Here is a 26,674-nt window from a genome sequence, read left to right as displayed (position 1 = left end):
AAGTTAAATGATGGCTGTAATCTAGCATAAGTAATATCATATTACCTTAAACATTAAACCATTATAACGTGTGGAGGGCTTAAAAAGTAATAATGCTGACATCTATCACACAGCAATTACCTCCAAAATTCTCTAGGCCATTGGAATTTCATAAAAGTCTCTCAGGTGAATGATGGGATTTACCCATTTAAAGTGTCTTTAACTCATCCCTTTCATCATTGGTGAATGAACACAATGGGGATTCCGTGAGTAAGAAAGAAGCAAGAAGGGGAAATCCAAATATCAGCATCATGCAAAGTAGGTCCACACAGCTCCCCCAGTGGACTGCCCCGACAGGAGACAGGGCATCCCAAGGACAGCAAATGTGAGCCCTTCTGAACAAAGTGTGAAGTAGACTGAGGTAGCATCGTGACTGGGGCTTATTACTGCTCTTAGTTACAGACTGTGTCCTTGTACATAAGTGTTGGACGTGTTTCAAGATCCTGGGAGGAGGGGGATGTACCTGAATGGTGATGATTTTTTATGACTTCTTTCTCAACATCTCACCACTTAAAAAAAAAACAAGATACCGTTGTATTTTTAACAGCATTAAGTGAAACATTATACTTAAAAATCTCAACTTCTGATTCAAGATCTAGATTGCTGTTCAAACCACATTTATTAGATTGTCATAAATGAATGGTGACTGAAATGAAAACAAAAATTATAATTATAATTATACTAAACCTAATTATAGTAATTGAGAATCTATAAAATGTGACATGAAGTGACTTTGAGTTTTCCAAATTCATTTTCTTTAAATACTACTTGCATATTTTAGAGGGATTTGGTGATAAGTAATAACACCAGATACTTGATTTCTTTTTTAAATTGTAGAAAATGTAGAAAATCAGCCAGTACCAAACATCGAATGATCTTTGGGGTCTATTACTGGAGTAAAAGGTAGGTTAGTAGAGAAATAGTGAGAAAACCAACAAAGCAAAGGGCTTTTGAAAGGTGCAGTAAAGAAAAAAAAGGACAAAGAGAAGGAGAATAATAATGAAAAAAATTTAAATGTTGCCAGACCTGTCTGCACTTATGCAAATGAAGAAGCTGGTGATCTCCACAGAGCTCAAAGATTCCAGGTGGGTTGTGATAACATTTAATGCTAGTTATAGAAGGAAAAATATCAGAGTGAGTAACAATCCAAAGAAGAAAAACAGAAAAATCTTCTATTAAGACTTTAGACTTTTATGGAAATAAAAGGTTAAAAAATACAGAAAGGTGTAAATAGAATCTCATTGTTAATAATAGTCACATGCCACAGAAACAATCTTAAGTAAGTGAGGACTTTTAATTTTTAAGTATATAGTGTACACATACACTTTAATAGTGTAACACATGGTGTAGGTGTAAGTCACAGGTGCAATGTCCTGTTTTAATGGAGGCTCAGTGTTCTCATTGGAATTTGGCAGGTGTGTGTGGCTGACAGCACGCAGGAACACATCTCAGGACAGCATCTTCTCAAGGCTGTCTGGGCACATTTTCATTTTAATCGGTTCTTAAGTCAAGCATCTCTGGAAAACACTCACCTGAAGAATTAATGAAATCTCACACAGAAGATGATAGCTTTCAAATAGTCCTTCACCTACTTTTTAAAAACAAATGAGAAAGCATTAAAGTATTAAAAGCACAATAAATCTATTGTTCTATGTAAACACCAGGAATTCTATTACTGTGTTCCATCTGTTATCACATTCTATACATTAAGTTGGTTAGACTTGCTTAGCTCACAAATAAATGCTTATATGACACATTTCTTTCCTGCTGACCATATCAATACTAAGTAAAACATGTGAAATCATCTCCCAGAAACTGAAAATTATCTATTATTTAAAACATGGAGAAACAAATATGCAGACTTTGTGAATGACAGGTTGAAACTGTCTCATAAAAAGATAAAAGTAAAAATGCATATTAATGACCACTAAAACAAAAGTATGTCAATAGATTATTTTAACTTTAATTCCAAGATTTCAGAAATAAGAATAGTGCTACAAATGATAAAAAGATTGCTTAAGCCTTTTCTTATAAAAAATATAAGTTAACATCATTCAGGAACAGTAATTCAATATATTAACCATGAATCCAGCCATCTCTTCAGTAATCTTGCATTATTAAACATAAATATATCTAAAGTTGAAAGAAATGTTGATAAATAACATGAATAAAATCAAATAAAGTATATTTGTGCTTCAAAATCTTTCTAAAATTAATTATCACAAAAATGAGATAAAGCAGTAAAACTGTAATTGGAATGGTGTGGTCTATTTTTTAAGATGCTTGAAAGAAATTACTTCGTCATTTCATGTTAATTTGGAAATTGTTTTCTGTTGTACTTGGATTATAAAGATAATTGGTCTCTCTTAATTAGTGATGTTTTATAAATTGTTTTCTCTTCTCTATTTTCTTATGTGATTAATTGAAAAGTTAGGAAAGACAGTGTTATATGCTGACACCATTTTCAACCAAAAGTCCCACTAAAGGAGTAACAGCAGGGGAGGAAAAAAAAGCTAGAATAGTGTCTCAACAGGATCACTTCACCATGTAAAAACTATAAATAATAATTTTTATGTTTTAAGTTTAAAGAGACACAGCTATTAAAAGAAGAAAGTAGTTCTAAAAACAGAGACTCAAAAACCAATTAATTAATGTGTGTACCTGTCATGAGACTTTTCATAACAGAAAATAACTTTATATGACAAAATATCAGAAATAAAATTTCAAAGGTATTTGAAGAATATATACTATAAATATGATTAATAGAATTAATGCAGAATAAGTAAGTATTTCCAAGGGGTACAGAAAACACTTATAACCCAAAACACAACAAGGTATTTGAATACATAAATGTTAAAGATTTGGGAATACACACAACTACAAAAGTACTAAAATGAAGCTTAAATACAATATCCTATGTTGCTGTTTTCCTGTCACTTACCCATTGCCTTTTCCACTGATGTATGTAGTGTTCACTCTCCAACGCTATATTGTCTGAATTTATTCAAACTTATCTTGGTATTAAGAATATAAATCCTTCATTTTGTTCTATCACCCCAAGTCTGGCTAATCTAAGTCCATTACAATACCATGGACAATTTGAAAACGCTTTGATGCTTAATAAAAAGTAGAGGAATCAGAAGGAGAAAGAGGAGGAAGAAGATGAAGAGGGGAGTAAAAAGGGGGGAGAAGAGGAGGAGGAGAAAGGAAAATAAGCTTTCTGGGGATTCATTAGGAGAACTGATTTCTTAACACAACTGGATATTTATGTGGAATGACTCATCATTTTAGAACTTATTTAACTTCTCAAACCCATTTCTCATTACATAGATATTGTTTTCTTTTTGCTAAATTTATACCAGCAATTTTGGCACAATTGTAATAGAATGTTTTTAATTTCACTGTCATTGTATTATTTGAAAATATACTTTCTTACAATAGCTATATCTGAAATAACCATTGAAACTTGAAATATCCTAAATCAAAAATGAATTTAATACTAGTCTCATGACTGCTTGGCTCCCTGTGACCTGTGACTTGCTTCCACAGCCCAGATTCAGAAGAGACAATTGTACCAAATCTCCCTAGTCTGTGAAAAAAAAAAATCAGTAATAAAATTGCAAGTACTGAATACATATGGATTTGTGTCATCACAAAACTGAAAATTTGTAAATGGAAACATGAGTTATGGGCCACTGGTAACATGAAATTTTCTGAATTAAGCTTGAGTTCTGCAAAAGGTATTAGTTCTAACAGCTTTTATTGCATATTTCTTAAATTTAATATTAAACAATCATTTTAGCAAATAAACCATATCTTTTTTTCCCTTGATCTAGGACAATGAGAAAAACATAAAGTAAAATGACAAGAGTGGACACCCTTAAAGGAAGTGTTCATATTTCACCAATTATATTAACTGTAGTTCATATTAAACTGACTTGTTAAAACAGTCCTGTGTTTCTATTATCTTATCACAAATTCATTCCTTTAATATATTGTAAGATTAACTTGCCAATGTTTTAAAGTATTCTTAGAGAAGTATTTGCCCACAATTTCTTTATTTTATTGCCTTTGTGAAGTGAGGGGATTAATATTTTCCTTGCCTCCTAAAACATGCTGAAAGGAATGCCACTTTTGGAGTAATTTTGTGTAAGATTGTTATTTCTTTTAAAATATTTTATAAGGAGGATTCCAAGATGGCAGCTACAGGGAGGAAGCAGAAAGTGAGCCTCCTATAGTGAAATCTTGGAGAGACGCTTGAGACACACTTTGCAGGCATAATCACTGAGAAAAGGCATAACTTTGACCCCTCCACATCTCCAGCCGGCGCAGAGAATCTCCACTTCACATTAAATGTAGAAACCAGGAGGGCCCCCAGGCTGCCAGTCGCCGGCTCCCAGAAAGCTTGGGAAGACACTGACCAGGTGAGCTTCACGGTACCACAGTACTCCCACAGACAAGCCTGGGCCACAGCAGCTTAGCCCCCTGGACAGACTGACCTCCACCCGGGGAAAAAAGAGAAACTGAGTAATAAGCAATAAGAGCAATAAAGACACACGGGAAAGAGGGTGGGGCGCCCTGAGCGCTGAAGATTGGGGGAAGGGAATCCTTCCCGGGACTGTAAATAAACAAGCCGGGCAGGCCAGAGAGGCTCAGGCAGGAGCAGAGGCATGCGCCCAGCAACCAGGGGCGGGAAAGCTTGTGAGAGTGGCGGAGGGAGGAAAACTCCACAGGACAGGAGGGAAGATCCACTTCCCACGTGAACTGTAAACAAATATGGTGGCCGGCAGGAGCAGCAGCACCGCCCAGTAATCAGGAGCAGGAAAGCTTCTGAAAGTGGCAGTGGGAGGAAAACTTCAGAGGAGAGGGGGGCAGACCCACCTCCCACATGAACTGTAAATAAACACGCAGGCCTGACAAGGCGGGGCAGTGTCACCTTTCCCAGTGCTTGGAAAGGGGAAAGCCTGTAGCAGAGGCCCCCCTCCCCCGCACAGGAGAACTCTGAGCAAACAAAGCCTGTGGGACCAGGTGAGTGCTAGCTCACCCCAGAGATCTGCATAAATAACGCCGCCAGCTACAGGCTGAGAGCAGCAGGCAGGCGAGCCACAGTTGCAGATACCACTCTCAGAACTGTCTCCAGACCCTTTTTTTTCTTTTTCTCCCTACCTTTGATGACAGAACAACCTAATTACACTTGCAAGCCAAAAAACTTACTGAAACTGTATTGCATTTGAACTTGGGACACTTGGTGGGTTTGTGTGTGTGTGTGTGTGTGTGTGTGTGTGTGTGTGTGTGTGTGTGTAGTTTTGTTCTACTTTATGCGTCCCCTTTGATGAGACAACTACAGAACAACATCTGAGGCACCATCTCCAGGACTGGAGACTGAGATGGACACCCAAATTATTAAGACTGAAACTTCATTGCATTTGAACTTGGAGGGTTTTTCAGTTTTTTTTTAATTTTCTATTTTCCATTTTATTTTAATTCATTTTTAATATATAGATATTTCTTTCATTTACTTATTTTTTATTTTTATTCCTATCTTAATTTATTTTTATTTTTGATTTTCAATCCTATCTCTGTCCCTCTAATGTCTGTTCAGCTTACTGTCAATTAGTACACTAATGCTCCCTGTTTATACCTTTGAAATTTCTTGTCTGAAACCTTGTTCTGCTTTCTCCCTCTTGTCTGTGTATTTGTTTTCCCCTTTTCTTTAACTTCTTGCTTTCCATCTCAGCTCACCCTTCCATTCTAAATATTACCATTGTTATTATTACAAGCTAGAAAATACTTAATTGCACACAGTACAGGGACAGTAACAACACCAAAGACAATGATGGAAAGACAGAAAAAAACAGGGAAATCAGTTTCCCCACATCAAAAAATTAGTACAAGAACCAAAGGGGAATGAAGAAAACAGAAACTCAGACCCAGACTCCAACAAAATGAAGATAAACTATGCCAAAGGACACAATGAAGCCCACAAGAATAATTTAAAAGAAGACATATTACAAGTACTCAATGAGAATTTTATAGAGATGATACTGGATAGGGTCAACCAAAATGTACAGGAGACACTCAAGAAATTCCAAAACAACAAAAATAGAGAATTTGAAAAAGCAAAAGAAGAAATAAAGGAAACCATAGAAGCACTGTATAAACACCAAAGTGAAAGAGAGAACATGATGAATAAACGGATAAATGAACTCAGGACAAAAACAGACAACATTAAAGAGGAAAACAGCCAGGATATGGAAAACTTCAGAAAAAAGAATGAAACAGAACTGCAAAACAAAACGGAAGGCCAATCCAGCAGAATAGAACAAACAGAAGACAGAATCTCAGAACTTGAAGATGAAATGGTAATTAAAGGAAAAACTGAAGAACTATTAATTAAACAACTCAAGACCTGTGAAAAGAAAATGCAAGAACTCACCAACTCCATCAAAAGACCAAACTTGAGAATCATGGGCATCGAAGAAGGAGAAGAGGTGCAAGCGAAGGGAATGCGTAACATATTCAATAAAATAATAAAGGAAAATTTCCCAAATCTAGAGAAAGATATCCCCATACAGATGCAAGAGGCCTCCAGGACACCAAACAGACCAGATCAAAATAGAACTACCCCACGACATATCATCATTAAAACAACAAGTTCAGAAACTAAGGAAAAAATATAGAAGGCTGTAAGAGAGAAAAAACAAGTAACATACAAAGGCAAACCCACCAAAATCACAGCAGACTTCTCAACAGAAACATTAAAAGCAAGAAGAGTGTGGGGTGAGATCTTCCGGGCACTGAATGAAAACAACTTCAACCCCAGGATACTCTACCCAGCAAAACTATCATTCAAAATAGATGGAGCAATAAAAGTCTTCCATGAGAAGCAGAAACTAAAACAATATGTGACCACAAAGCCACCACTACAAAAGATTCTCCAAGGGATTCTGCACACAGAAAGTGAAACCCAACTTAACCATGAAAAGACAGGCAGCACCAAACCACAGGAAAAGAAAAAGCAAGAAAGTAGAGAGTAACCACAACTTAGGTACACACAATCAAACCTTCAAACAACTAAGACAACTAAATGACAGGAATCACCACCTACCTATCAGTATTAACACTTAATGTTAACGGACTTAATTCACCCATCAAAAGGCACCGTTTGACGAAATGGATTAAAAAGGAAAATCAAACAATTTGTTGCTTACAGGAGATTCATCTCACTGACTGAAATAAGCATAGGCTTAGGATGAAAGGTTGGAAGAAGTTTTACCAAGCCAATGGCCCCCGAAAACAGGCAGGAGTAGCAATACTTGTCTCTGACAAAGTAGACTTCAAACCTACATTGATCAAATGAGATAAAGAAGGACATTCCATACTAATAAAAGGGGAAATAGACCAAAAGGAAATAATAGTTATCAATCTGTACGCACCCAATGTCAACGCACCCAATTTCATCAAATATACCCTGAAAGACCTAAAAGCATATATAAACGCCAACACAGTGGTTTTGGGAGACTTTAACACCCCATTATCATCAATAGATAGGTCATCCAAACAAAAAAATCAATAAAGAAATCTAAGATCTAAAATATGCAATAGATCAAATGGACCTAGTTGATGCCTACAGAACATTTCATCCAAACCTCTACACAATATACATTCTTCTCAGCAGCCCATGGAACCTTCTCCAAAATAGATCATATCCTAGGGCACAAAGCAAGTCTCAGGAAATATAAGAAAATAGAAATTATACTGTGCATACTATCTGATCACAATGCAGTAAAAGTAGAACTCAACAACAAAACTAAAGGCAAAAAACGTGCAAACAGCTGGAAACTAAATAACTCATTACTTAATGAAGAATGGATCATCAATGAAATAAAACAGGAAGTTAAAAAGTTCCTGGAAGTCAATGAAAATGAAAACACAACTTACCGGAACCTATGGGACACAGCTAAGGCAGTCCTGAGAGGAAAGTTTATAGCCATGAGTGCATATATTAAAAAGATTGAAAGATCCCAAATCAATGACCTAATGATACATCTCAAACTCCTAGAAAAACAAGAACAAGCAAATCCCAAAACAAATAAAAGGAGACAAATAATAAAAATAAGAGCAGAAATCAATGAAATAGAAACCAAAAAACACCATACAAAGAATTAATGAAACAAAAAGTTGGTTCTTTGAAAAAATAAACAAGATCAATAGATCCCTGGCAAACCTGACTAAAATGAGGAGAGAAAAAACCCAAATTAGTAGAATCAGGAATGCAAAGGAGAGATAACAAAAAACACCATGGAAGTCCAGGAAATCATCAGAGACTACTTTAAGAACCTATATTCAAATAAATTTGAAAATCTTAAAGAAATGGACAGATTTCTAGATTCATATGATCATCCAAAACTGAACCAAGAGGAAATTAATCACCTGAATAGACCTATAACACAAAATGAAATTAAAGCAGCAATCAAGAGTCTCCCCAAAATGAAAAGTCCAGGACCTAATGGATTCTCTGATGAATTCTATCAGACCTTTAAAGAACTGATACCAACCCTCCTTAAACTGTTCCACGAAATAGAAGGGGAAGGAAAACTGCCAAACACATTTTATGAAGCCAGTATTACACTTATCCCAAAACCAGGCAAAGACACCTCTAAAATGGAGAACTATAGGCCAATCTCCTTAATGAACATTGACACAAAAATCCTCAACAAAATAATGGCAAACCAAATTCAACAACACATCAAAAAGATCATTCACCATGACCAAGTAGGCTTCATCCCAGGGATGCAGGGGTGGTTCAACATACGAAAATCAATAAATGTAATAAACCACATTAACAGAAGCAAAGACAAAAACCACTTGATCATCTCAATAGACGCAGAAAAAGCCTTTGATAAGATCCAACACCATTTCATGATAAAAGCTCTAAGAAAACTAAGAATAGAAGGAAAGTACCTCAACATTATAAAAGCTATATATGACAAACCTACAGCCAGCATTATACTTAACAGAGAAAAACTGAAACCATTCCCTCTAAAATCAGGAACCAGACAAGGATGCCCACTATCTCCACTCCTATTCAACATAGTACTGGAATTCCTAGCCAGAGCAATTAGGCAAGAAGAAGGAATAAAAGGAATACAAATAGGTAAAGAAACTGTCAAAATATCCCTATTTGCAGATGACATGATCCTATACCTTAAAGACACAAAAAACTCTACTCAGAAGCTTCTAGACATCATCAATAGCTATAGCAAGGTAGCAGGATATAAAATCAACATAGAAAAATCATTAGCATTTCTATACACTAGCAATGAGCAAACTGAAAAAGAATGTAAGAAAACAATTCCATTTACAATAGTCTCAAAAAAATCAAATACCTAGGTGTAAACCTAACAAAAGATGTGAAAGACTTCTACAAGGAAAACTATAAACTTTTGAAGAAAGAGATTGAGGAAGACTATAGAAAGTGGAGAAGATCTCCCATGCTCATGGATTGGTAGAATCAACATAGTAAAAATGTCGATACTCCCAAAAGTAATCTACATGTTTAATGCAATTCCCATCAAAATTCCAATGACATTCATTAAAGAGATTGAAAAATCTACTGTTAAATTTTTATGGAAACACAAGAGGCCAAGAATAGCCAAGGCAATACTCAGTCAAAAGAACAATGCTGGAGGTATCACAATACCTGACTTCAAACTACATTACAAAGCAATAGCAATAAAAACAGCATGGTACTGTCACAAAAACAGACATGAAGACCAGTGGAACAGAATAGAGGACCCAGATATGAAGCCACACAACTGTAATCAACTTGTCTTTGACAAAGGAGCTAAAAATATACGATGGAGAAATAGCAGCCTCTTCAACAAAAACTGCCAGGAAAACTGGTTAGCAGTCTGCAAAAAACTGAAACTAGATCCATGTATAGCACCCTATACCAAGATTAACTCAAAATGGATCAAGGATCTTAATATCAGACCCCAAACTCTAAAGTTGATACAGGAAAGAGTAGAAAATACTCTGGAGTTAGTAGGTATAGTTAAGAACTTTCTCAACAAAACCCCAGCAGCACTGCAACTAAGAGATAGCATAGATAAATGGGACCTCATAAAACTAAAAAGCTTCTGTTCATCCAAAAAAAATGGTCGCTGAACTGAAGAGAACACCCACAGAGTGGGAGAAAATATTTGCCAGCTACACATCAGACAAAGGACTGATAACCAGAATATATAGGGAACTTAAAAATCTAAATTCTCCCAAAACTAATGAACCAATAAAGAAATGGGCAAGTGAACTAAACAGAACTTTCTCAAAAGAAGAAATTCAAATGGCCAAAAAACACTTGAAAAAATGCTCACCATCTCTGGCAATAAAGGAAATGCAAATTAAAACCACGCTAAGATTCCACCTACCGTTTTGCTTTACTGGTACTCAAACCCAGGGCCATGGACTTGCCAGGCATGAGCTTTCCATTTCATCCATGCCCCTAGCTCCGTTTTGCTCTGTTTGTTTTTGAAGATGGGTTTTAACTTTTTGCCTAGGCCTGCTTGGAGCATAATCCTCCTATTTTTGCTTCCTGTAGTCACTGGAATGACAGGTGTACACCACCTCACCCAACTTTATTCTGGTGAGACAGGTTTCCCAAATGCTTTTGTCTTGGTTGGCCTGAAACTGCAGTCCTCCCAATCTCATCCTCCCACACAGCTGGGATTACAACCATGTGCTGCAGGCACCTGGTTCCTCATTTATCTTAATCAATCTAGCTAGATGCTTAAGAAGCTTACATATGTCTTATTTGTTGTGTTTTTGGAGTCAAAGAACAACACAGGTTTCTGCTGTTTGGGTAATTATAACTCAATTTTATGCTTGTTAAGGTGAAAAATGTGATGATAAATTCTGAATGTTTTGGACATTTTTATAATAACAATACCATTTAAAGTATAAATTTCCCTCTGAATCTGAATTTTGTTTTATACCAAGACAACTGACAAGTTATTTTTATTAATGTTAACTTTCTATTTTTTTATCATTTTCTTTGTTATTTTTCATGTGCCTAATGAATTACTTAGAACTGAGATGCTGAATTCCCAAGTAACTGATGTCTCCATGATCCCCCATTGTCACTGAATTCAGTTGAATGCATTGTGGTGTGAACAGGCTGTGTAGAGCTTTGATCTTTTTAAATTTACTGAATGTTCTTTTCAAGGCAGAAGTAGATCGTGTGGAATGGAACAGGGTGCGCATTCTTCAGTGTTCTCTGGGATGTTATTATGAGTATCAGCTGGGATAAACTGCTCTTATTCAGATCATCTATGTATTTTGCTCTTACTCATTTTATCAGTGCTTGTGGAAGGTATGTTAAAGTAGCAAATGATGTTCAGATTGTCTTCCTCCTTTTCATTCTGTCAGTTTTTGCTGTAAGTATCATCAAAATCCATTTTTAATCACATGGCTATACAGTTAGTGCATCACCAAGGGATTGTCATTGCCATCATTATATTTTTCTCCATTCCTCTTTTTAAGAGTCATTATGTTTAAATCTAATTGATTTGATGTTACTATTTCTCCTCCAGAATTTATTGCTTAATATAGAAAGGCTTATTTTTCAGGTCATTCACTTATGGATATCATATCCTTTTATATTAAAATAGTCTTCATGTAGGCAGCATATAGTTAAGTCTTACTTACCTCTACTATTTGCCTTTTAATTAGAAGGTTTAGTCCATTAACCCTTATTGTATTTATATTACAGAAACAACAAAATACATCATTTTATTGTTCCTTCACTGTGTGCTCTACTTTTGTTCCACTTTCAGTTCGTCTAGCTTCTTTAGAAATATTAAAAGTTTTTAAGAAATATAGGCCTTTAAACTATTCTCCTTTCATTATTTTTAGAGTTTGCTGTAAGGATTAAAAATTTTCATCCTTGTATTTTAATAGCAAACTTAGTCTTCGTACTGTCAAAACCTTGAAAGTGAACTCTGTATTTCTACCTATTACCCTGACACCATTCTTTATGCAATGTTTGTCATATGTATTACAACAACATCTATTAAAAATTCTACCAGATAATGTTATAATTTTGGTTTTTGAGCAGTCATGTATTTAAAAGAAACTAAAAGAAAACCATCATTTTAACTGATGCAAAATACCAGTTAGATGTATATTTACAGTCTATGAAAATTTTCATTTCGTTCTGAGGATTTATATTGCTGTAAACCATAATTTCTCATCAGCTTAAAGACTGTCTTCAGCAGTCCCTTATGAGACTGGTCTGTTGACAACACTATGTGTTGGAGTCCATTTGATTACATATCTTTAGGTTGCCTTAATTCTGAGGGTAATTTTGCTACAAAAAGAAATAGTGAATGTCAGCCTTTTTTTTTTTTTCATCATTGCCAAGATATTTTTCCTAAAGTATTCTTCAGTCTATATTTTCTGATAAGAAATTTAAGTACTTCAAATAATTTTTCTGTAGTTTTCTAATACTTGCTGGAGAAGTAACCAGGGGCCTTGTTTATACAAGGCAAGCTTTCTACCATTGATAAACAAATTCTGCCCCTTAATACTATGTTTTTTTTATTTTTTATAATATGTTATGATACTCAATATTTCATTGTATTTTTATTTTTACCATGAATTTTAAGCTAGTTCTTTTACATTATTGATTTCTTTATTATCTATTTATTTGTCTATGATCCCTTTATTTTGCTGTGCTAGGGATCCATGCTTTGGGTTTATTGTATGCTAACTTAGCACTCTCTCACTTAGACAAATTCATGCTTATCCTTGACACTTGGAATATTTTTTGTGGAGGTTGAGGCTTTGTTCTGTATCACTTCATGTGCCTAGTATCAGCCATCAACTGTGCTGAACTTATTAGACAAACTCTGGCTCTGAAGTAGTGGCTCAATCTGTGTTTCAGTTACTTAGTCTGACTCAATGATTGTCCAGATGTATTCAAAAGATTTGGACAACCCTTCTTTGTTTCTGTATCTTCTATAACACCTTCTAGCTATTTCAGGTTCTTTTCTTGAATAGCCATTACTTTTTCACGTGTCCATCATGATAGATTTGTGACATGCTAAAGAACCTTTTCTCTGTGGTCTCTATCCAGCATTCTTTTCTCTGTCATTGGTTTTCAACATCTGTACAAATACCACAAACTTTATTATTATGTAGAGAGACCTATGTCAGAGTAATTGTTCTCTATTTATGTTGTTCAATTAATTAATCACAATTTTTAGTTTCAAAAATTACATTTCCCCTATACTTTCTGTGCTTTAAAATGTTTATGATAGTTTCCTATGGAGCATTCATTTATTTAAGATTCCCCTTGAGTTCTTTGAATATTTTGTTAGTCTTCGAGCTACCTCTGATAACTCCTCCAACATCTATAGTCTTTGAAGTGTTTACATTTGCTTTTTCTTATTTTAGATAAGATGATTTTTAATTCTGTTGATTCCCCCCATTGTAGCTTCCTTTCCTCTGTGCATGTTGATCACTGTTAAATACGTGTGGATGTTCCAGATAAACGCATTGGAATTTTGTCTCCAAATGGAACTTCTCTCTCATATAAGAGGGACATTTTGAGCATCCCAACTGAAGGACATTAGATTCATTCAGAGTTTTGGTTCAAATGGCTGATAACCATTTTCTTCTGTTTGCTCTTTTTTATTTTAGTTTATTTTTTATTAGGATATTTTTGTTATATGGGGGGATTCATAATGACAATTCCACTTATACTTACATTGTGCATTAGCTCCACTGCCCTCATTGTCTCTCTCCTTCAACCCCCTCCCCACCACACTTAAAGCAATTGAAACACTTCTTCATTCTGTTTCATATCGATTTATGAAGTCCATCAACCATATACCCTCACCTTAATCTCCTTCATTCACTCTCCCCCCAGCCACTAGTATCCCCCCATACACTGTACCTGTTTTACAATCTTGTCTTTCATTATGAACATTCAATTGATATTTAAAGGGGTGTCTCAATCCATTCTTATTGTGTGTATGCTTTACTTTGGTCTGTTCAACCCTGTCCATTAATCTCCCTTATTTCTTTACCTCCCATCCCCCATTTTTCAACAGCTTTCAATACACATCCTTATATCCTCTACCTTCATATATTATGTTACAAGATATTACTGATGCTCTATCCTTCTCTTTTCCTTTCCACTTTCCCTGACTTCCATAGAGTAGTTCCACTGTTACAAACATATTTTGAGTTTGTATATGATCATGCTTATTTTTGTGTATCTGTTTATCTTTGGATCTAACTTCCATGAATGAGAGAAAACATGTGGCTTTTGTGTTTCTGATCCTGTCCTACTTCATTTAACATGATGTGTTCCAATTGCATCCATTTACCTTCAAACCACATGTCATTATTCCTTATGGCTGAGTAATACTCATGTATATATATCACAATTTCTTCATCCATTCACCAGTTGTAGGGCACTTGGGTTGTTTCCAAAGCATGGCTATTGTGAATAGTGCTGTAATGAACAGCGGTGTACAGGTGTCTCTACTGGATCCTGCCTTATGTTCTTTTGGGTAGATGCTCAGGGGTTGTATCACTGGATCATATGGCAGTTCTACCTCTAGTTTTTTTTTTTTTTTTAAAGAATCTCCATATTGCTTTCCATAGTGGTTGTACTAGTTTGCATTCCTATCAGAAATGTATAAGGTTCCTGTTTCACCACATCTTTGCCAGCATTTGTTTTTGTTATTATCTTTGATTATTGCCAGTCTAAGTGGAGTGAGAGGAAATGTAAGTAGTGTTTTGATTTGCATCTCTTTTATAACCAGGGAAGTTGAACACTTCTTCATGTGTTTATTTTTGTTCATAAATCCAGTGACTTTTGGATATGTCAGACACACTATGGAGACACCAGATAAGAGTTGAGGGGTTTATAGACTAGCAGCTTACCACAATAAATGGGGGGCAAAACCCACAGGGACCATAAAATGTGATTTTGTAGAACTGATGTGCCTCCCCAGTAGCCATAATACCCTGGGAATTTTGGATTGTATATATAAAATAAAGACAGTCATTTATTCAGCTTAAGGAGAGATCATGTTTGTTTTTTGTTTGCTTGCTTGCTTTACGATTAAATAAAATCAAGACTCTAAGTAACTTGCTTCATAAAAGGAGAAAAGCCACAAACTGCTTAGTTTAAGAATTTAATTTTGATAGTTTGAAATGATTCATTAGCTTTGATTTCTGTCTCCAGATATTTTTGCAAGTGCAGTCAAATGGGAAATTAAAGTTATAGGAGGATTATTTTGAAAGCCATATAGATTCCCCCACCTGAATTACTTCTGAAATCTGTGTCTGCCCTAGACTTTCTAGAATACTCTGACAATTATAAATATGGTGTGGTGTTGCATAAATAATAATTTAGATGTTTCTTTCTTCAATTTACCATTTCTTTAAGCACCATAGATAGCATATATACTGTCCATTAGTAATTACAATTTGCTAAATTAGCAATGAATAGGAAATTCGCTGGCCTCATTTTTACCTTGGATTTTGTTTATGCTGATATTTGGCAGTTTGCTAATATTAGTCTGGGGGTGGAACCCAGGGTCTTGCACTTACTAGGCAAGCACTCTACCAATCAAGCTATGCCTTCATTCCTTTTTGTTTTTATGAGTAGTTTTTAGAATAGGATCGTTGCTAACTATACCTTGGGTGGCCTGGAACATGCAATCCTCCAGCCTCCATCTCCTCAGTAGCTGGGATTATAGACATGTGTTATCATGCCAGCCCTCACAGACAATGTAAATGTGATGTGTCACCCCTTTTATCCACTAACTGTACTCCCTTTGGAAAATGTGTCAAAATTGACAACTGCAATAATAGACTATATAAAAAGCATACATTCAGCATTTTACTGTTAGTTCAAGCATCTTTAGAAACAGTGGAAATCAACTGCAAACAACATGAAATGAGATTAAAAAATTACAAGAGGCTACTCCGTCCATTTGACAGATCTGCCTTAGGGGTGGTGTAGGGACAAATCACCTATGGCAGGGTGATAAACATTATCAATCACCAATCCCATCAAGATTTATAACATTTGCTAATTTGTTTCTTACATCAAGTCCTACAACATGATCTGAACCCACCAGAGTGTTGTCATCAAGTGTGCAGCCGGGAAGATCTAGCCATGCTGGCTCTTCAGAGCTCATCAGTCCTGCACACAGCTGTCTGTAAACAAGATAAGAGAATCATCCACAGGTAGCACAATAGATAAAGATCTCTTAATTATCCACATCAGATTCCACATTAAATGACAGAAATTTAGTGATATTCTTCCCAAATCATTTTTTTTCCAAAAGTAACACTTAAAGTCCATTCCAGATGGATTACCTAACTAAATCATTTAAATTCCACCAATAATTTCGAGTGTATGTAACAAAGGAGCAAGTAGTCTCAGGTGAAGAAAGGTTCTACATATGAGATCAAGGCATAAGCCAGAAAACAGGACCCTTGCTTCATCAGTTTGGTCTTTGCCATCACCTACTCTTCCTGTCTGCAGTTTTGCTTCAGATGTTTTGTATGAATACTCTAGGATAAAATTACAGTAGAATTTAAATGACAAAGGATCATTTAGCATGAATTGTGCCCCAGTTTGCCTTTCATTACCATTCTTCATTTTCTATTACACTGTGTCTTTGTTTAACCAAACAATTTTAATGTAAAGATACTTTGAGATGATTTACAAGACTTGTTCTTACATGAGAGTGCTATTTACGGTCATGTAAATTACATTGTGGTTTATTACTAATGAATGCCGCATTTCCACATCTTGTTCCAATTACACAGTTTTAGCAAATCCTTCAATTATCATGTAGTCTCGAATGGGATGAATTATTAGCGATTTCCTGTGTACTTTTATCCTCCTGTCTGGGTGCAATTAATTTGCACAGGAAAGACAAATATTTTAAGCAAGATCATCTAGGGTTACTTTTAAAACAGTAAACTTGGTTCTTAAAAATGTAAAAACTCCCATAGCACTTATGATAAGATATGAGCCTGGAGCTGAGTACAAGTATTTCATTGGTTTCTATAAAATGAAGGAAGAGTGTTTACTAGACTCATCAAAAAAAAATTCTGTTCTAACCTAATTGTATAAAAATTGATTTTTTTACTTTGGCTTTTGACAAATTTGGATTTCTTCAAATTACTCAACTCACTGTCTTTCAAAGAATCTTAGTTTGTGGTAGCCCTAAGTAGGATTAAGGAACGAGGTCTCAGAACAACAATAACAGGTGATTTCATACAGAAGAAATAATTGACACTTCAAACTAGGCATAAAGCAGCATGGAGTGCCAAAAACAATTAGTACAAATTTGTATGTATCAACATTTGAAAATTTTCACCTCACCTTATTAATTACATGTTCTTCTTGAGGAAAATTATGTACATGAGAATTGAATGATCATCTAAAGACAACAACCAAATTGATAAATGAGTGTATAATTTTTGTAATAGAGTAAATTTATTTAAGGGCAATTACCCTTACTTATTATCTCCATAATGTGAAACATTCTAGTTTAAAATCTATAACTAATAAGAACAGTGTTTTAACACAATTAAGATGATAAAATTATCTTCTGTGTAGAATTTATTACTTGTTGTGGTGTCAGTGTTGCACAGATTTTTATTTTTAATAACAAGCATTTTTAGTTTATGTGTAGTAGCATACATGATTGTATGATATTTTAAAATATTTACTTTATCTTTTTCATTTCTATAATATATCCTTGGCTTAATTTTGAGATAATTTGACTATTTTAAATTATCTGAGTGGGTCCCCAGTAATCATAGGGTTTTTGTTATTATTGTTGTTTCTGTTTTGTTTTGGCTTTGTTTTTTTGTTGGCACTGAGGTTTGAACTCAGGGCATCTTGCTTGTGAACCATACCTTCAGTACTTTTTTGCTTTGGTAGTTTTGGAGCTAGTGAATTCCCTTTTGCCCGGGCTGATCCAGGCCATGAGCCTCATATTTTATGCTTCCCACTGTAGCTGGAATGATAGGCACACACCACCATACTCAGCCCTTTCTGTTCAGATGAAGTCTCACAAGCATTTGTGCCCATGGTGGCCTGCATCTATGATCTTCTCTATCTCAGTCACCTTCAGAGCTTGGGATGACAGAGCTTGGGTAAGCCACTGGCACCCAACTCATAAAGTTCTTAAAAGTAAAAAAAGAGACAGAGAAGAATGAGACTCAGGGAGATAAGACATCTGCTGTGTTTGACTTTGAGGATGAAAGGGCTCGTGATCCACTGAACATGTGAGGGTATGAGGCCCTGGTCGCCGTAAAAGCCAAAAAGCACCCTCTTCTTAATGACTCAGGAAAAAATTCCACCTCACCTCACTTTGGTGTAAGCCCAGTGAAATCAATTTTGGACATCTGATCTCTAGAACTGTAAGACACTACATTTTTGTGGTTGAAGCCAATAAAATTGTAGAATGTGTTGCAGTGACCACTGAAACAAAGACAAAACGAGCAGCAGCAGAGCTTCAGACTCCAGACAGACTCTTTTGCCCGAGCATGGGCCACTGGGTCTCAGAAAGAAGAATGTCTCCGGGTGCTGTAGGTGACGTTATGACCAGATGAGTGTGATGGCTCAGGCTTAAGTTCTTTGCAGAGTTCAAGACCTTGCACTAGATTTTGATACCTTTCTGTTTTTGAAAGTAGATACTAGATTCTTTATTTAGTTAATGGTTTGTTCACAGAAGATAAAAATTCAAGAAACATTCCCTGTTCACTTATTTCTATTTCTTTTATTTGTGGGCAAAACTCAAACACTGACCTGATATTTCTTGATAATATGTAATAGGAAAAAAGTCTACGTATTCCATGTATTTTTACTGAAATTCTATTGGAAATAAAAATATACATGGTTTATTTACATCTCATTAGAATTCCAATCAAATGTTCCTTACAACCATTTGATATGCTCATAATTTAAGTTATGAACATAACTCATATGAAACTCATATGAAAAATAAAATATTTGAAAATGTTTACTTATTGGAAATTTCACCAATATTTTTAAACATTCCTAAATTGATCGTCAGGCTAAGATATAATATCTAAGTAAGACATAAAGCAGAATTTAAAAATATGTAATACTAGCTTAATTCATTTTTCCTTTAATTAATTTCAATTTCAGGGGTTGGGATTTTTTTTTAAACCAAAGATAGAACAAGGACATTGGCATTCAATTTACTTTACAGTTAAAATCGGCAATTATATTAGAAGCATTAGGAATATTATAACAAGACCTTTCACCTGGTTTCAGACAGTTAAAACATATGAAATGAATTCTTAGTGCATGAATTTACTTCTAGTCTTTCATTTAATTTTAATAAAAACTTAGATTCAGTATTACATCCTATTGATTTTGAAAGAATGACAAGATTATCAGATTGTTTATATGGAATAGTCCAATTTGCTTCCATAAGGCCAATGTCCAATATACATTTTTTCACTATAGTTGCACCTCAGACTCCAGAAAACAGGACCAATTTTAGATTTAACAGAATAAGCAGGGAGCTGGTGGCTCACACCTGTCATCCAAGCTACTCAGACTCACAAGACCGTGTCTTGAAAATGCCAAACACAAAAATGGTTTGGTAGAGAAGTTCAAGTGGTTGAGCACCTGCCTAGCAAATGTGAGGCCCTGAATTCAAACCTACCAAGAAAAAAAAAAAAGATTTACAGAATGATAACATTTAGTTTTCTCATAATTAATAACATTTTCAAATATCCAAACTATACAGAAAAAGAAAAATAGGCTCAAATCTAATGCATGGTTATTAGAATATCTGCCAGATATTCTCATTGAGTTGGTTATTGAGGAGGTTTGGGTCTGACTTTCATACTATTATAAAATCTGAAGGACAAAATCTTCTCTGAAAGAATAAAGATTTATTTATATCAAAAATATGATTATATACTTTTAAATCATTAATGTCCAAAAATCTAAATTTTGTTTTCAATAAAAAAGTAAATGGAGAATGAAAAACTTAATTCTTGAGAATTTGATTTTACTAAGAACATTTGAAGATAGAAACTTTTATCTCTGTTTGAGCTTTTTTCAGGTTATTGAAGTAAATGCATGGCTCTGATATTTAGTTGTGCAAGGACCTTATTTGCATATACTTCTCTTCGATTATTATATGTCATAATCTTGAAACCTACTTTTTAAAAGTCTGGATTAATCCATGTTTTCTAATACTTTACTTCATATTTGATTGAAAAACTAAATGATTTTGTTGAAGATATTTGTTACAAATTACAGAAGTAGAACAACAACCTTTAACTTTTCGCCACGCTTCCTCCCAGGTGGAGGAAGAAAATAGATACTAACAGCACAGAATGAGTGCAAAAGAAGAGGAAAGAAGAGGAAAGAGTCCTTGAAGATGACAATCACCATGGCTGCCTTAATTATGAAAGTCTGAGCTGAGGAGATGGTGGATAATCTAATTAAATTTGACATTAAAGTTCTGAATTGATCAACACAGAAAAAAAGAAGCAAACCAAAGAGAAAGCAAGAAATAGTTTGGGGGCTGCAGTAATGACACTGGTTTTAATAGCTATGCAAGAATAAGAAAAAGAGGTCTTGTATTTACTCAAAGGAGAGTGCTGGGCCTAAAATGACTATATAAAGTCAGTATTCTCAAAAGCACATCTTGATAAAAGAAATGGTAGACTGGTGAAAGTACAATTAAATAGACACAGAGTAACCAGAAGGGAACTTTACTATCTAGACCTCTATTGAAAGTAGATAAAATGAAGAAAGGAAAAAACCACTCACAGGAGAATCCACCACCTTGCTATCACAAAAACTGCCAGTTCAAATGTAAATAAGATACGAGATAACTAAGATTGGAGATTAAAATAAAATGACCTCAAATTATTAGTGGCTAAGTGTATTCAGGAGATATTAACACAAATTTTCTGGAAAAATGCACCACTACCAAGTAACCCTAGTGATTGTTAAATGATAGATTAGTTAAAAATCATCTGCTCAGTAAAAAGTGGAAGATATAATTAAAGATGTTAGAAACTAGCAGCAGAATTAAACAAACATTGATATTTTAAAATATGTCAGCATCAGATACAAGAACTGTAAAAAGTTACTTTGGAGAAAAAAATGATTATAAATAAATCCTTTGGGGCTAATTTACAGTCTGAAAATCAAGCTGAAATCGAACATAGTATTGTGAACTTTAACAAGGGTCATTATATAATAAATATTTAAATTTTCCAGGAAAAAATAAATGATGTAAAAATCATCTACAAATTTTGCCCATTTCTTTTTTTAAATAGCAAATGTATTTGTTTCCCAAATAGAAAGGATAGACTTCACTATAGAAACAAATTTCTATTTGTTTCCCAAATAGAAAGGATAGACTTCACTTCTAATTACAAAATTCTATACAAAGAGTATTCTTTTCTTGGTAACAAAGATGTAGCCATGTTCAGTCTAATTTTTTGGTACCTTCAATAAATTGGCCTCTGAAGTTGTGAATTTTTTTACGTCCGTCACACTGTCCCTATTACCCCCCTTTGCTAATAATATCAGAATCCATCATTGCAAATTCTTTTTAGCCAAAAGAATATGAATTTCCTAGTTAACCCAATTTTGAGTTAATTCTGTATGATTCTTTTGGCTCTGCTGGCCCCCACATGAATTAAAACCCCGAGACAATTTTTTCCTCAGACTGCAGTGAGCAGAAATGACTGACACGGGGCGGGGGGGGGAGGTATTCTTCACATCTGGGATGAACCCAATAGTGAATACGTTTGTTGTGGTTTGGCTGTGACATAGTCTCACGGGGCTCCAATGTTGAAGCGTGGTGTTCAGCTGGTGGCCCAATTATTGCATTACGAGAGTGCTAACATCGTCCTTGATTAATCCACTGATGAGCTCCTAACTGAATGGGCTGTTTGGAGTGGGGCCTGGTGGGAGAAAGTGAGTGACTGTGGTGTGTGACATTGAACAGTGTATCTGGCCCTAGGCCTCTTTCCTTTCCCAACCTCATCTGCCTCCTGGCTGATTCGTGGTGAGCAGCTTTCTCCCCAGTGACCTGACACCATGATAAACTGCCTTGCCACAGGTCCAGAAACATGGACCCGAGAGACCCTGGGCCGAAACCTCTGATACTGTGAGCCACCATAGATCTCTCATCCTTTAAGTCATTTTTTCCAGACATTTTGTCACAGCAATGGACAAGTTGACGAGTATGGAATTTTTGTTGAATTCTATTAGAACTTCTCAGGCCTTCTAACTACTCCTTACCAACAACGTCAGTAGTTTGATGTCATGTTCATGTAGAGCTGATACCTAAGCCCTTTTTCTTTCTTTCTTTTTGAGTAATTAGCCTGAGTTTTATTGAGTTAATCTTTCTTGATTACTAGACTTTTTTTAAATTGTTGCGTTAGGTAGGGGTACATGGTGGAATCTATAAAAGTTCTTACAACGTATCAGATACATCATACTTAAGCTCCTGAAACAACCAGTCTTTTTTTTATAAACTCTTTCATTAGGATATAATCATTTTACGGGGTGGGGGGTTCATAGTGACAATTCCAATTAGACTTATCTCATTTCCCCTCAACCCCCTCTCTGCCTCACTTAAAGCAACTGCTTTTGAAGGGTGAGATCCCCAGGTGTGGTTCACATTAACCAGAGCTGAGCAGAGCTGTGGTGTTGTCTCCAGTTCTCTATGAGATACCTGCAGTGTGTGAGTTCAGTGAACATAAGAAAATTCTTGTTCTCTAAGTACAATTGACAAGGGAGAGGAATAGCCTGGTATGTTCAACATGTAGGAGTTAGTCTGTGGTATAGAACAATATTTTCTTTCTGTTGAATCTAGCTGACAGTTTCAGGGGTTAAAATTACAATTAAGAAACAGAAAATTTTACATAACAAATATATCTTTCATGACTGTACTAGTTCACCAATACTAATTTTTTGTGTAATCCAAACCATAATTATTATTTTATCTTCAAAGAAGGCAAGATAATACACTTTATTAACAATTAAATCAGGCAAAACCATTATTTCCAGGAGTTCAAGAATTTTAATGTTTGGCTACATCGTTTGCTAAAATACGTCTTAGCAAATGTATTATCTTCACTCTCAGGGGGAGTCTATGAGATGAACCTTTTGTAGACAAGGAAACAATGTGAACTGTTTTTCCTTCCAGAAAGCTGGTTTTTCCAAAAGCAGGTACTACCCATTACTGACTGTGATGGCTTTACAGTTTTGCACTGCATGTTTCTGAAGGAATTGTGAATCTTGTCAGGAATGCATATCTGTATTTTTACATTGGCTTAAAAGCTGTGCCAGTGACCTTCACAATTGCCTTAATTAGCCGCCTGTTCTCAAATGAAGGCAGTTACATAGGCTTACTGCATTCTTAAGTATGCTCAGATTTTAACACCATTTTCTTCAAAGGGAAATTGCAAATATGCCTTAGCTTGGCCCATTCAATTCATTTAAGTGTCTGGAAATCAAACAGAATATGGAAAGTTGGCTTTTGTATAAAATTGGGGTTTAACTAGAAACATGCTCAGGTAGTAATGCAACGAAGCTGTGAAAAAATTTTTTTAAATTGTTTCTCTTTCCATCGTCTAATATCTGCATTCCTGTACATGTCTCTGCAGCACATACAACATTTAAACGCAGGCATGTTCTTTACATAATTAACCTTTTGAACTTATTTTATTTATGAGTTCTATCTTTAATATCCACCTTGTCCTAACTATTTAGAAGGAAGTAAACTCTGATGATTCTAATATTTGAAATGTTTTTCTAAAATTCATTCCACAGTCTATTCGGTTGTTAAGGACACCATTTTGGACAGCTGGTGTCATGGTCAGCAACAGAGTTGTTTTAGTGTACCCTAAAGAACACATTTTTGGGAAAACTAAAAAAGAAGCATGTAAAGTGTTTTTAAAAGGCACTTTTTGCTCCTTTTTAAATCTTTCTATGCTACATTTAAAAGTCTCACGAATAACTGGGGAAGCATTTGCTCATAAATCTACTGTGCATTTGTACACTGTGTATGTTCAATGAATACAAAGTTCACTGAATAAATACACATATATAAATTTATGAATATATGTGCACTGATGCATGTTTGCACACATACACATATATTATTTCTTTGTCTAATATTCATGTATATACAGTATATGTGAATGAAATAAAAATATGTATATTTTTTATTTCTAACTCAATGTGATAAAAAAATTCCATAAAAAATGATTGTCAGATGTCAAAATTAGCTTTTTCTTTAGATTTATCATTAATAAAAGGTTAATTTTCCATGCAAAAAAATCAGAAAACTAAAGTTTTGCAAGTTAATACTAAGCAAACAGAAAAAAAAATCAAAGTGAGTAAAGTTTTTCCCATATGTTAGGTAGTAAAAGAAAAAAAATCCTAAAATCTTTAAATATGCCTTTCGAATCATGAAGAGAAGAGGAGGTCCTGGGAGCCCAAGAGAGAGTGATTTAAATGGCAGGGGAATGATGTGAAAGTGTGAGGCATGAGGACAGTGCGGACACAGTCGCTCACTCTGTCAACACTCGGCAAGATGCCCTGGGAGGGACAGATGGAAGCTCAAACTTAAGCAGAGTGGGAATTTCCTCTCAGTGATAGTAATGATTTTATAATATGCTTATTATTTCTGAGGAGACAGTGTGTGCTAAAGATATCAAAAATGCCCTATATATTAGAAGCAGTTTACAACATTTTCTTTTAAGTAGAACTAGATGCCCCAGAGTGCACATGAACTCAGTATATACTTTCAGTCCGAATTATCATAGAAACCACCTTACATTATTTAGTATTGTCCCGAATTTAATTCAGCATATGTTAAAACTTTGTTACATGAATCTACGTCCTTCACACACATGTGTATGTATATATATGTATATGTATATATGGTGTATATATATATATGTATATGTATATGTATATATGTTACATATATATGTAAAGTTGGAGATACTATGAGCGTCTGGGAATATCTTGCAGAATAGATACCGTGACATAATTCATTGCCAGTAATTACTGAATGAGGATATCAACTGCATTTCATAAATTTCAAAGCACTGGTTGGCACAGGTATCTACAAAGAATTTAGAGGTAGAACAGGAAATATTCTTTGGTATAAATACAGGCTGTGCAAAGTTGGTAATGCTGCAGAAGAAAAACACCATCTGACAACATCAGTTCTGTTAGGTAAACGGTGGATATGACTTCAGATATTTAAAGTGGTTCTATGTAGAAGAAAACAACGTTTCAATCTTGATGACATTATTAGTGACTTGACGTAAAAAGAGTAGAAAATTTAATTATTATGTATACAGTACATACCTACCATATATCTTTGCATAGCTACATGTGGACTGTGTTATAAATAATGCATATGAACAGAGTTTAGTATATATTGTTGTGCCATTCCAAAAATATTTGGAAGGGGTAACTAATTGACTAGTCTGAGTGAGGCTAAACAGCCCCATACTTTGTATCAAGTTACTTTTGAACTGTACTAAAGGTTTTAATTACCAAAAAGGTCCCAGTGGCCAACATCTACGTTATATCAAAAGAAATTCTGTAAAACAAATCCATTTCAATATTTCAATTGATGGGCTCATACATTTGAAATTATAGTGAACACATTTTTTACATGTGCAAACATGCATGGGTTGTGGAAGGAAACCTTGAAAGCATTATTCTTTTTATTGCATTTTTTTACTTTAATTTCCAATACAATTTTCTACCCAAATTCAGGCAGCTAGATCTGATTCACTCATTTCCTCAAGGCGACATTTTGGGGAACTACTTACAGTATAGGTACAAGATGAAATTCTTTGTTTCATGAAGAGAGAAAAAAAATCTATGACCTAAAGAACAGGTGCAATTGCAGAAAATCCCTCTGTCCTAGAATATTTGTCAATGTCTGGAGTCATTTGGGGTTGCATAGCAGACTGTGGTATGGTCTGCTGTTTGTATCTGGTGGATAGAAGTCAAGTCTGCTGCAGAACATCCCACAGTGCACGAGACAGCCTCCATAGTGTAGAACTATCTGATCCAAAGTGTGGCGGTGGACAAATGCTGGACTAGAGAAAGGCGAGAGATAGAAATCACATTGTTCTGAGAAGACACAAACATCACTAGGTTCCACCCAGGAGTGCACTGTCTGACAGGACTGGTTTTTGAAGCCTGGGGCACTGTGTCTTTTTGCAGAGAATTTGAGTCTCAGTTCTCCTGAGTGACAAATATCACCTAGGCTAACAGAACTCATCAGCTGCCTTCTCTTTATAAGTTACTAAGGATTTCCCTTTAATGACCACAAGCATGTTACCCACTAATTGTCTATGGAGTTCTGATGCCTACATTTGATTCCATACTTTATAGTTTTATCAGATGTACCTGCTACAGGTCACCTGTTTCAATGACAGGACTTATCAGAAGTGTGGTATAGATGGGAAAGGAAGTCCACGTAACCCAAGAGGGGTCAGAAAGCATTAACTAAAGAGGAGTGCAATAGATAAACACCCACTATCTGCT

This window comes from Castor canadensis, chromosome 9, assembly GCF_047511655.1.
Source record: "Castor canadensis chromosome 9, mCasCan1.hap1v2, whole genome shotgun sequence".
Classification (NCBI taxonomy): domain Eukaryota; kingdom Metazoa; phylum Chordata; class Mammalia; order Rodentia; family Castoridae; genus Castor; species Castor canadensis.
The sequence above is the reverse complement of the archived record's forward strand: the minus strand, read 5'-3'. Positions refer to the sequence as shown.